The sequence below is a fragment of the Hibiscus syriacus genome, unplaced genomic scaffold, assembly GCF_006381635.1.
Source record: "Hibiscus syriacus cultivar Baekdansim isolate YM2019G1 unplaced genomic scaffold, ASM638163v2 tig00110287_pilon, whole genome shotgun sequence".
Classification (NCBI taxonomy): Eukaryota; Viridiplantae; Streptophyta; class Magnoliopsida; order Malvales; family Malvaceae; genus Hibiscus; species Hibiscus syriacus.
In genome coordinates, this window is record NW_024062662.1 from 423,287 (window position 1) to 437,521 (window position 14,235).

At 32.3% G+C, this 14,235-nt stretch overlaps 1 pseudogene; it reads left to right on the plus strand.

The window, feature by feature from the left end:
• Nucleotides 1-11,921: 11,921 nt before the first annotated feature.
• Nucleotides 11,922-13,776, plus strand: LOC120116196 (annotated as a pseudogene).
• Nucleotides 13,777-14,235: the final 459 nt, after the last annotated feature.

Genomic DNA, 14,235 nt, shown 5'->3' on the forward strand with positions numbered 1-14,235 from the left:
CAGAGTAAGAAATGTGACAGAGGTATAAGAACACATTCGTGACCACCCAAGTAGTTCTGAGATGATAGGTCTCAATAGAGTTTTGACGGGACTTGATAGTGGCACCATCTACATCTAATGCCAGATCACATGGGTTTACCATGACACTAACATACTGTCATTGTAGCCTCCGCCATGTCGGAAAGTGTCGGAGGAAGACATATGTATGTTTTTGGTGTTAATCTCCGTAGCATCATTTGATTGACTACTCTCATCCTCCGTAGAATTAATTAACCCTTTTCCAGTCATTTTTCTATTTAAGCAAAATAAGAAATAGAACACATCATAAAAGTACCTACGATAACATCAAACATGTATATCATGGTGACATGGTCCTTGCGATGAAAAGCTACATAAACTGGAGCTGGCTGTCTAGTTTTTGTCCTAGCAGAACCCTGACCTTATACACGTTCTCGTCTAATTATACAATAGGTGAATATAAAAAGGTTGCTCTATCATATCTTTGATCTCTATGTAGTGTCTGAACATACTTTGCAACCAGTTTTATATTCACTTATTGTATAGTTAGACGAGAACGTGTATAAGGTCAGGGTTCTGCTTGGACAAAAGCTAGACAGTCAGCTCCAGTTTATGTAACTTTTCATCGCAAGGACCATGATATACATGTTTGATGTTATCGTAGGTACTTTTATGATGTATTCTATTTCTTATTTTGCTTAAATAGAAAAATGACTGGAAAAGGGTTAATTAATTCTTCTTCTTCTCAATTATTTAGTATATAAACTTAATTACAGTTAATGCTTTTAATCAAACACATTTCATAGCAGATTCTGGTGGCGAATTCCCCTACAACTTTTATTTTGGCTTCTTCTCCAGCAATTACCTATTTTTACCCCTCTAATATTTCTTCTGGATAATTATCTTCTTCCCAGGGTAAGCTACAAACTTTCTATGTATTTAATTTCTTCCCCTCTTCTTTTCACAACTTCGGGTTGCTCAATTTTAATCTTTAGAAGCCTTATAGGCACGTCTTTCTGCATAAAGACTAGGCATTAACCGATGGACAGGGATCTACCAGTAGGAACTGAGGCATTAGTTTTCCGGTGAGTGTAAAATGCATCTGAAATTCAGTTATATGTACATTTCACTAGATAAGAAGATCCATCCATGTCGGACAAGCAAAAGATGTTTTGCTCATACTCTAAACATTTCTTCTTTTTATTTGTCTGACATCTTACAGTACTTGCTTATGATAATGTCCTTATAATTTTTACATTCACTGTAGGACATTTGTTGATTGCTTAATAATTAACGGCAAGCTGATATGAATATTGCACGCTGAACTCTGTTGAATGCATTCTCTAATCTTGGAGAAAGCAGCGAAATTGCTTAAAGCCTCTTCTTTTGTATTCTTGAGTGCTAAGTGATGGGGTTTAACCTGCATTTGTACTGCATTTAATCAACGGATTCATTAATTTTGAAGGAGTATGCCTGCATTCATATGGCTTTATGTTATGCTTAATTAAAGGGTAAACTACACCTATCACTATTAAACTATTGTTCTTTATTATTTTTACCATCAATCTTTCAATTTTGTCAATCAGATCACTTAATTATTTAAGTGTTACGAATGAAATTAACGGGAGGTGACGTGGTTGTTAAACAAAATTGGTATAATTATACATTTGGTCTTCAATATTTACACATTTGATCAATTTAATCCAAATTTTAATTCATTTAAATTAATTCAATCTCTAATTAAATGATGACATGTGTCACTTAGATGATATTTTCTTCTTTTTTTATTTGTGTCACTACCTGGTTGAAGAATATTTTTTATTTATTTCATCTAAAAAAAATTATTAGGTGCCGACACGTGCCACTACTTGATTGGAGGATTTTTTTATTTTTATTTATTTAATCCAATAAATTTTTCCTCCATTGAAGTTGGTAACACGTGGAATGATTCAAATTTTGGACATGTGTCACCACCTAATTGAAGATTAAATTTATTGGAGGAAATTATTGGATTAAATAAATAGAAATAAGAAAATATTCTTCAATCGGATAGTGAGATGTGTCACTACCTAATTGGAGATCAAAGTTATTTAATTGAATTAAAATTAGTACTATATTGATAGAATGTGTAAATATTGAGGATCAAATACATAATTATACCAATTTTTAATTAGTTTTATGATTTCCTCTATTAAATGTTTGACAATATTTAAATAATTAAGTGATATAATTTATAAAATTAAAAGATCAATAATCAAAATGAATCTAAAATAGCAATCAAATAGTCATAGGCATAATTTACCTTTAATCAAATAAATTATGATAAACTCAATTATACCATCACTGATATATACCACAATCATCTGATATGATAGCAAGCAATCAATATATTGATAGAAACAGGTGCTTGGAGCTTATCTTCCTTTTTCAACTCGTTTTTCTATTGAGTTTGGTCAAAATATGTTTGTTTATTAGGCGATATGTATTTTGGGAACTTGGATGTATGAATTATAATAATATATCACACACAATAAGGTAATTGTGTACGGTGGGTACTTATCTTAAATCGAACGAGAGCATTTATTTATTTATTTTTATCTTTCAGATTTTTCAGAATTTCTTCTTAATTAATCCGGATTGATCGTACACTTAATTTTGGTAAATGAATCTTCCAACGAGAATTTTGTGCGTACACATTATTCAAACTCAAGACATATTTAAACGATTTCGAGCTGCTTAATACTTGAATCAAAACCATGTTTTTCAACATATATAATATGTACTATATTCGGATGTGTACGTCACTGCCATCTCTGCATAATTGTATATTAATCATGGTTCGTTCTTTTCTGACCTCTCGTGATAATCTAGAGTTGGATTTTCATGATCAATACCTTATTTTAATTGTATTAAAAAAACTATTGTAACTATACTTGAATAAGATACTGTCTCATTCAGCCAAGGTACAAATAAAAAATAAAAATATGATAGAAGTTTGATATAGCATGTTAGAACAACTGAGTTGACAATGTTTTGTCCTCTTTGACTCCCATTAAAGAAAAACATAAATCCCTAATTTGGAAGATGAAGCATAAATATGAGGAGTGTATACGAGCAAAAAAAAAATGTAAGAAATGGGTGTTCAAATAAATGACTTTGGGATCAAAAAGTATTTATGTTAGAATTTGACTCGAAATTCATCTTACTCGGATTGTTTAAAAAAAAGAAACCTAGTTTTATTGCACGGAAGAAGTCTATTATCTTTTATGTAGATTAGAGTAGAAAATATAGTTTGTGTAGATTTTTGGGTATACAATTTTCTTTTGTAAGTAACTATTCTTATAAATAGATACTAGAGATTAGAGTTAGATGTCAAGTTATTCATAGAGGTTCCTCCGATATTCTTCTATTTTTGACATTAGTGAAAATTTCTCTCTTTTAACGTGTTTTTTTCGAAAGGATTTTCCATGTAAAATGCTAGTATCTATTTTATTTTACGATCACTATGCATATTATTATCTTCTTACAAATTGATATAAGAGCATCTGGATTATTTATCTTGATCACGATAATAACATCATTGAAGTATGAAATTTTGTTATTGGATTGCAAAACCATATTCGAGTTAAGGCAAATTTGAGAATAAGTCTAATTTCACCAGGTACTTTGAATTCAAAAGGCTACATATGCACTAATAATGACATAGCTATGAAAATTTTTAAAGATTCTTTCATTATGGTGAAAGGATAGAAAAGCACTATCAAATTTTATGTTGTACGGAATTTAACAATTTTAGATAATGCATTTGTTGTTTTCTCATCTGTATCACAGGATAATGTTGTCAGTGAAAATGTCTTGAATGAATCAAGTAAAAGAGGGTTTCATGTTGAATAAAGAACTGTAGGTATAACAGTTTTGGAAAGCAAAACAAACTTTAATTTCGTGAACATAACAAATTTGAGAAGAAGAAGAAGAGAGTCTAATTCATCACATGGATTAACAATGAAAATGTTAGAATTTCCATTTGACAATCGAGGTTGTGGATGATATTACCTGTGATGATACCATTGTGAGTAAAGTTAGCACTTATGTTAATCTTACCGATGTAAAGATTAAATTCAAGCTTGGGCAAGTCTTAGATTCGGTCTGCAATCATTGTTGAAGACTACTCTTTTAAGGGGTTTCATGGAAATCTAACATAAAAATCTAAAGGGCGTGAAGAAAATAAAACCAAAACCTTCCCTTGAATACATTATTCATCTTTCAAAAAATCTAACAACTGCCAATAATATCTCTGTCTTTATTCAGAATTTACTAAAATTATTATATTTTTAAATATCAACAAATATTTTTATTTTAATATTTTTTATCCTTATAATGTTTTTTTTCTTCAATGGGAGTCAAAGAGAGGATCATTTTATATCAGTCTTCTATCATCTTTCTAATAGAAGTTAACAATTGAGTGATCATTTTATTAAAAAAACATTAATATTAATAACCGAAATATATCTTTTTCAAATTTCAATGATGAAAAAAGAAGTTAGTCCAAAAATTAGTGACAATTTTATAGTTTATTCATAAATACATCAAACAATTTGTACGTGGGTACGGTGTGTACTTTTATCTTCTTAAAGCAAACGAAAGCATTCCTTTATTTTATGTTCATTATGCAAACGAAAACATTCAAGCAATATTTTCCATAGACCATATGTATATATATATATATATATTAAAATAATTATTAGGATAAATGACTTGTTAAAAATTGCTCTTGTTATGCCTCTTAATTTTATGAAGCATAATTGATAATATATATTTATATATTCGGATGCAAAAGTCAGAGGACATATATGCTTGATATATATTAATCATAGTCCATGCTTTCTGGCCCTTCAAGATGATCGTGGGCTGTATTCTTACGATCAATTATCTTAGTTTAATCATACTTGCAATGGCTAACTAATTGATGAAATTCCACCATCAAAATAGATAGCATTTCATTAGTATTAACAAGATCCTTTTCAATTTCATGTGGTAATAATTGGATTTGTTGATGTTTCAAGTAATCTGTTTAGTTAGGGTCTTGGACAAAATATTATTTCAATTAGTCCAATTAAAATTTAAAAATGGGTTTTTAATTAATTTTCATTATAAATGTAAACATATATTAATAGATAAACTGTGAAAATGAATTATGAAATTAAAAATGGATTATGAAATTGAATTCTATTAAGTTTGTGCATGAAATTTTGTACAGGTACAAAGTGTTTTAATCTAACCCAAACCATAGATCCGGTTAAAGTTATAATCCCTTGAAAGACTCAACTACATGTAGGGATGAATGCGTGATTTTATACTACGACTAAATTTAAAAAAAAATAAGAGGTGAAAATAAATTATCTAAAAATATATATAAAGAAAATATTTAAATTATATGAGTTTGAAATTTTCAAATGGGATAATTCTTGGTTCATCCCTAACTACATGGGTAGGAATATATCAATTTGACAAAATCTAGCAACCTTTATCCATTTCCTATTAAGCAATCTAACTTTTTTTAATTAAACAACTTATCCTACTAAGCCATGATCAGTACAGAGTACTCAAATGTTTTTTTCCCCTTCAAAATGTTCAACTGCTAGAAGCCCATAATTAGGCACTTGTTAAGCTTTCATCACGCTCATATTCTTCCCAAAAATCAAAATCATACTCCCAACAAAACTCTCAGAGAGTATGAAAGGGTAAAGTGAGCTATATCATATAGTTCCTGTCTGCATCAGTGAACTGGTAAGCAAACCATGAGGAGAAAAGAAAACTCCAGTTTATGCACCAAGGAAAAAAATAACCATTTGACCTAAGCACAAGCATGAGATTGTGGACATTTTTTTAAATGAAGTTTGACTTTTGGAGATTGAAATCACTACAGTAAAATAGGGTTTTAGCGGCGTTTTATGAGAAAATACCGGAAAATAATAATGTCGCTAATTACACGCACTATAGTGGCGTTTTTATATAAACGCCGATAAATATTGTACTTTAGTGGCGTTTTTATACAAACGCCGCTAAAGGTCGTACTTTAGTGGCATTTTAAGCACAAGCGCCGATAATTACATGTTCTTTAGTGGTGTTTTATTCACAAACGCCGATAATTACACGTACTCTAGTTGCATTTTTATATAAACGTCGAGAAATAATGTACTTTAGTGGCGTTTTTATATAAACGCCAATAACGGTCATACTTTAGTGGCGTTGCAAGCACAAACGCCGCTAATTACACGTACTTTTGTGGTGCTTTACGCACAAATGCCGCTAATTACACATACTTTAGTGGTGTTTTTAAAAAACGCCTCTAAACATCTTGATCCATTCAAAACGCTGTGTTTTGGGAACTTTTGTTCTTACCTTCTGCTTTACCCAAAACGCAACACGCAAGCCTCGACCATCAGCGTAGCATCTCGTTCATTCAGCTCTCATTTCACCCAAATCTCCAAACCCTAGCCCCGCACAGCCACCATAGCCCAAAATCCACCATCAGCGTAGCATCTCGCCGCCTTTGTACTCTTCTGTTCGTCAACTGCCGTCGTACCCAATGTTATTAGGGTGTGTTGGAATCTAAATTCAAGATATTTTATGGTTTTTATGCTATTTTGCGATTTCTTCATTGTCGTGCTTTATTAAATTGTTTGAGAATTTGGAACCGTATGAGCCCTTTCCGAGGTAATTACTGAAAACTGCTATTTTAACAACTCATGAAATAGTTAAGCTTTTCTTTGTATTCTTACTTATGTCACCAAACATAGCATTAGTGTTAACAATTATGGTAATGGTTTAATTTTTAGAATATTGAACTAAATGATGCAGGAATGAAAGCAGACATTTTCCTGTTATGGTGTTTTAGTTTGAACAGTATTGATTGCTTATATATAGGAGCAGATAGGAATTTCATCCATTATGGTTTTGCTCATTTTGACCCATTCTTATGGGTTTCACGTATTTTATCCTTATATTTAGTCTTATGTTATCTAGTTCTTGAAAAACCTGGTAAAGTTAATTATTTTGGTATCTTGAGGACCACACTGTATAGCTCCATGAAATGTAATGTCCTGTTCTGATTTGTCTTCCCAAAAGATATATCTTTGATTAATAAGTAGGCTTTCAAATGCTTTAATATTTTCTAAGGATGGTTTCTGAACAAATGTTTTTATTGTAATTCTCATCACTTTCTCAATGCTGTTAAAGTCCTATTTCTGTTCTCAATTAATCGTGAAATAGGGATCGCCATATAGAGATAATTTTCTTGCTTTGAAACATGTTGTAATGTCATTTATCAAAGGCCAGCCAAGTGTTGAATTCTGGTATGAGTTTGCCCTCTTTTTACTTGTGCATGCTATTCCTTTTCGTGATAAAAATATGCAATTTTTATGTTGTTTTCCTAACTGTTAGGCATCACTAGATTGTTTCATTGATAAAGAAATGCAGCTTTTAGACCAAAAGGAGCTGTTCTCTCACTCTATTCCGATTTTCTATTAAGTTCAGCTAAACGTGGTGAATTTTTAGGTTTTTCTTTAAGTGTTATATAATTCCAGCTTTGATATCTGATTATGAATTATTGCTAGCCTTTAAGACATTGATCGTTTGTTTATCGAATATATCCGTAGTAAAAATTCCAAGTTCCTCTTACTCTTATTAATGTCTCAGCTTCATCTTTTACGTTACTGTTATTCTATAATGTGGTTTTTAGTGGTAAAAATTTCCGTAGTTAACACTAGTTATAAAGGAGTTAACACTGGTACTTTCAAAATATAAAGGAGTTAACACTAGTTATAAATATAAAGGAGTTCCATTTGAAATTTAGTTAATATTTCATTATTAATAGCAGGATAAAATTTATCGGCTGAGAAATTTTGTTTACTCTTTTTTTATTTTCAACTGCTGAACATCCCTTTAAGGCAGTGTCGACAAGTCTTTCCAAGCCAGGTGGTTGGAGTTTGGAAAGTTCTATAGCTTGCCTGCCCTGAATGATCCTAGGATTGGTAAATTTTATCATGCAAATCAAATATATTTATATAATCACTTCATGAATTTGACGTACTACTGCTTAATGCCTGTCTCCGTTTTAGTTGTGTAATTGATCATATCTGTTATTTGTTCCTCTTTTTTCATGTTCATACTTCGACATAATTCCCGAATAAATATGTTCCTTTGATTGCTAATATGATATATTGCTTTAATTGAACTCACATGGTGTGGTTTATATCTCTTAGTTTGGAAAATTTATTCTTTGAGAGGAACTCTAATTCATTGGGATTAATAATGTAGATATGAAAAGGAACTTATCAATCCTATCCAGAATCTTCTCCAGGGAGAGCTTGCTCGTACTCTGCTCATCCAGGTAATGCCCGTTATTTTTACCATGCAGTTTCCTCCCTTTATTCTAGTTGCTTAACCTCGTGCCTTTTCCACTACAGATTTAGAAGTTAAAACTGGATATTGAGATGTGAGTTTAACACCAGCTTTTTCCAACATAGATGCTTTAATATTATTGACATTGCGGTTTATTTCAATTCTCATTGTTCTTACTTCTTATGATGCTCATTGAACTAGGGCAATGCTTGAACTGGATTAGATTCTCAGAGCAAATGAAATCAATTTTGCAATCCTTACTGCCTTGCCAGCGTTCTTTCCGTCTCTTGGTCTGATTGTAGCCATGCATGCATGGTTTATACATGTCTGAACACTTTTAAAACTATACAATATGTTATTAATTCTCTTAAGTAAATTCGTTCTTGCCATTGGATATGAGTGTTTTTTTGTTTTTGTTTTCTGAATGTAAAAGTACATTACATTTAATTTTAATGTATAAATTTTAATTTATTTTGTTGTTAAATATTTTTATGCATAATTTGTCTTAATTAAAATGTATGGATGTTAATTAAATCAAGCTTCATGATATTAAATTTAGGTGATGGAGAGCAGAAATGAAATATGTAAAATTAATTAATCTTAACTATATATCTGACTTTTTGCGGCGTTTGTTCAAAAAATGCCTCTATAGATATGACCTTTTGCGGCGTTTGTTCCAAAAGCGCCGCTAAAGATAGCGGTCTTTTGCGGCGTTTGTTCCAAAAATGCCGCTATAGATAACGACCTATTGCGGCGTTTTTTGTTCTCAAATGCCACTAACTTTAGCGACGCTTCCTGCGTCGTTTTTCCTATCGCCGCAAGTGCTTTTAGCGACGCTTAAAAATGCCTCTATAGGTAATAAAACGCCGCAATAGGTAATAAAACGCCGCAATAGGTAAAAAAACGCCGCAAATGTTTTTTTTGCTGTAGTGAATATGGAAAGGGTTTATTAAATTTTGTTCAAATTATATGTGCAAGGCATTGAATTTGGGAAGCTAGCTCAAGTAGTGTTGGACATATATCGTTTGGGATATGGATTACATTATTTTATTAAGCATTATTGGTCCTGTGTTTAGAATTTAACTACGTAACCATCACTTCTTCAAACAATTATTTATATATGTATCCCCAGGGAGGTTATGAGGTCAGCTTGTACGGCCACTTACTTAGGGAAATAACTTGGTTTGCTTGGGATAATATATATATATATATATATATATATATATATATATATATATATATATATATATATATTAAGCCGAATATAATGTAATATTTGTTCATAATTTTTTTAGTCTATTAATAATCTATAAATCTTATAGACGTAGTTGTTCGAACTCAGATCTTCTAAAGAGAATAATATTTTCTTTTATCACTGAGATCACTCAATGACAAATACAAGTGTTGTCTAAAGTGAAAACTGAAATCTAATTTTTCCCGTTAATTATCGATTTTATTAATGGTGTTACTCTAAAATTTTATTTGTACAATCTCATACGAAGAACATGGAGAAATTTTTATTGTTAATATATATGTATCTATTCTTAAAATTTTTCTCAATTTATCATTAAAACCACTTAATAAATTTAACATAGAATGATATCTTAAAATATTATATTTTGAGTGGGTTGTATAAACAAAACGAAATTGAAGATAAAGCCTCGAAATTACAATGGATGAATATATTGTATCAATTGAGGAGAAAGATAAATAAAAAGGAAATGAAGAAAAATTTGAGTTCAGTTATATTTAATCACTATAATCACGACCACCATCACGAAGTACTCCAATGGAAATTATGTTAATATCTTTTAGGGTAAAGTACACAAATGGTCCTTTGACTATAAGATGATGTTTTGTTGAGTTTTCCGACTATTAAAAGATACAAAATAGTCCCTTAGCTATAGGATGTTATTTTATTGGGTCTCCCAACTATTAAAAGTTACAAAATCGTCACCCGACTACTCATATATTCCAAACTCATCATTTCCCGTTAAAAAATTGATGATCGTCTGAGTTGGACGTTAGCATGTTGATTGGGATATGATAAAATCATATTTTAATAATGTCTACTAGCACTGTCGTTGTTTTCAAGTATTGGCTCAACGATATGATCTTTCAAACATTGGCTCGACAATATAATGCAAACGGATAGTCGATACATAAAAATATTGCTCATACGATTATGGGGTCATATTTTATTATGTTCCAGTCAACATGTTAATATTCAACTCAGACAACCGTAATTTTTTAAGGGAAAATGACGAGTTTGGAACATATGAATAATCGGTGACCATTTTGTAACTTTTAATAGTTGAAGGATTCAACAAAGCATCATCCTATAGTCGAGACATCATTTTATAATTTTTAATAGTTAATAAATTCAATAAAACAATGTCATATAATTAGAGGACCATTTGTGTACTTTACTCGATCTTTTATAAGTGTAAGTATAAAAATATATTTAATATTTTTATAAAAAAAAAATATTTGACCGGTGATACTTATATCTATATTTAAATATCTATTAAATATAAATGACGTAGCAAGACATATCTTATAATTAATTTTGTATATGTAGATACTTGGCTCTCAAGTTCAACTAGAAAAATGTTAATGTCCTTTACCTCCACATATAACAACTTAAAAATGGTGTTATATTTGATAACCTGAGGTTAATGTGGTAATTAAGCAGCTGGTCGGCTGTTTTGAAGAGTCTAATTAAACCTTTGGGATATACGACGAGACTTATCATTTGTATACATGGGTAGATGCGGCGATGAGGATTCTTAACTGTTGGGAATCTCCATTAGCTCTTTAAACACATCATAAAATGAGGGTAAACTATGAATTTAGTCACTAAACTATCACTTTGATTCCATTTTGGTCATTCAACTATTTTTTTTTTCAAAATCATCTCTGATTTTCCGTTTTGTTTTTATTTTTATCACCCGCAGTTAAAAAATTAACGATGATGCTGATGTGTCAGTTGTCACCATAAGTTAATGTTATGTTGTCATTAAAAAGAAATGTCATGTTAGCAGTTCTATTAACTTTTTAACGGTGTAACCTCAGCCCATTCCCATTTTGGGCGGAACAGATCTATTAATTCTTTGATTCCAGTTAGTAAAGAGGGACCTTGAACTAAGAAATAGATTCTAGAAGCTAACTAGAAGCTAAACTAAAAAAGGGTATCCTGAGCAATTGCAATAATCGAGTTCATTGATATTCCTGGTATAGTAGATGCTATCACACATACAATCATACTCAATTCGATGGAATTGTTTGATCTTAAAGGGGATCTTCTATAATTTCGCACGTGAGGGGTTATTAACAAAACTAAAGTGATAATTAGGTGGCTAAATACGTAGTTTAACCTAAATTGTAAACGTGAATCGTGTATAATTACCACCCATCTTCCATTACTCCAAACAACAATCCAAGTAAAACTTATCCCAAAAAATAAAAACAATCCAAGTAAAAGGGAAGAAAAAGAGAGAAAAAGAAAATGAGTGAGATTGAGGGATCCCCAGGAAGCTCCATGCATGGAGTTACAGGAAGAGAACCAGCTTTTGCCTTATCAGTAGCTTCACCTATGGTTCCTACTGATACAACAGCTAACTTCGACCTGCCTGTGGATTCTGAGCACAAAGCCAAAAAGTTCAAGCTTTTCTCTTTCGCTAACCCTCACATGAGAACTTTTCACTTATCTTGGATCTCCTTCTTCACTTGCTTCGTCTCCACTTTTGCTGCAGCACCCTTGTTCCCATCATCCGTGATAACCTCAACCTAAAGAAACAAGATATTGGGAATGCTGGGGTTGCTTCTGTTTCGGGAAGTATATTTTCAAGGCTTGTAATGGGTGCCGTCTGTGACCTTTTGGGACCTCGTTATGGCTGCGCTTTTTTGATCATGCTATCGGCTCCGACTGTCTTTTGCATGTCGTTTGTTAAGGACGCCGGAGGTTATATCGCTGTTCGGTTTATGATCGGATTCTCCCTTGCTACATTCGTGTCATGCCAGTACTGGATGAGCACCATGTTTAACAGCAAGATTATTGGGCTTGTTAATGGAACTGCAGCTGGTTGGGGTAACATGGGAGGAGGTGCAACTCAACTTATAATGCCCTTAGTTTATGATATCATTCGACGAGTTGGATCTACCCCATTCACTGCCTGGAGAATCGCTTTTTTTATTCCTGGATGGCTTCATGTAATCATGGGGATCTTGGTATTAACACTTGGCCAAGACTTGCCAGATGGGAACCTTAGCAGTCTGCAAAAGAAGGGTGATGTTGCAAAAGATAAATTCGGCAAGGTAACTTCACCAACTTTCTGATTCAAATGAAGCCAGTTTCCATGATGTCAACTCTTTGCTAAATAAGGGTATTTTCATTTCAGGTGCTATGGTATGCCATCACCAATTACAGGACTTGGATCTTTGTTCTTCTCTATGGATACTCCATGGGAGTTGAATTGTCAACTGATAACGTCATTGCTGAGTACTTTTATGACAGGTAAGTCAAACACTACTTATATATATTACATCTGTATTTCTTTCTTTAAAAAAGAGAGAAATTAACAGTTAAACCTGCTACAATGTCAATGGACAGGTTTAATCTGAAACTACACACAGCAGGGATAATTGCTGCAACTTTTGGTATGGCAAACCTTCTTGCTCGTCCCTTTGGTGGCTACGCGTCCGACAAAGCTGCGCAGTTATTTGGCATGAGAGGCAGACTATGGGTCCTGTGGTTCCTACAAACCATGGGAGGTGTCTTCTGTATCTGGCTAGGCCGTGCCAACTCTCTTCCAATTGCTATCTTGGCAATGATCCTCTTCTCCGTTGGTGCTCAAGCTGCTTGTGGTGCCACTTTCGGCATCATCCCCTTCATTTCGCGACGGTCTTTGGGCATCATTTCGGGTCTAACCGGTGCTGGTGGGAACTTCGGGTCCGGACTAACACAATTAATATTCTTCTCAACATCGAGGTTTTCAACAGCAGCTGGTCTTTCATGGATGGGAGTTATGATAGTGGCTTGCACTCTTCCGGTGTCTTTGGTGCATTTCCCTCAATGGGGCGGCATGTTCCTCCCGCCCTCCAAAGACGTCGTCAAATCCAGCGAAGAACATTATTACTCTTCGGAGTGGAACGAAGACGAAAAGAAAAAAGGTATGCACTCATCGAGTCTCAAGTTCGCCGAGAATAGCCGGTCGGAGCGTGGAAAGCGAGTTGCATCGGCTCCAACCCCACCTAATACTACACCTTCCCATGTTTAAGTAATTACAATAAGGGTTTTCTCTTTCTTTTTTCGCTGTTGAATAATAAGGTTTTCCCTTTTAAAATTAAGCCTTAATGAGTCCCTTAGATGCATGATGTTATAATATCCGAAAAAGAAAAGGATTCCAATCTAATGTTGATAATCCAAATGGGAATTGTTTAGCTCCACATATATATACATTGATTGTGTTCAATAATAAAAATTAATATTATTTTAAAAAAAAATTAGATTTAAGCAATTGTTTACGTTATTCAAAATAATATATATAATAATCAACAATCAATTAGTCTAATGAGATGATGTACTAAATTTCTCAAGTAAAGTTAGGGGTTTGGACCTTAACATTTACAAATGAAATAAATTGGATTGGATGACATTCTCAACTTAGTTTTCTTTATTCATAATATTAATATCTATATCTTTAATTTTACTTAATAAATTTAATATTTCATCTAATTAAAGTATTAGATTGTTTCGATTTTCTTATTTTAATAAATGATTTTTATTTTATTTTAATGAATGATTTACAAAAT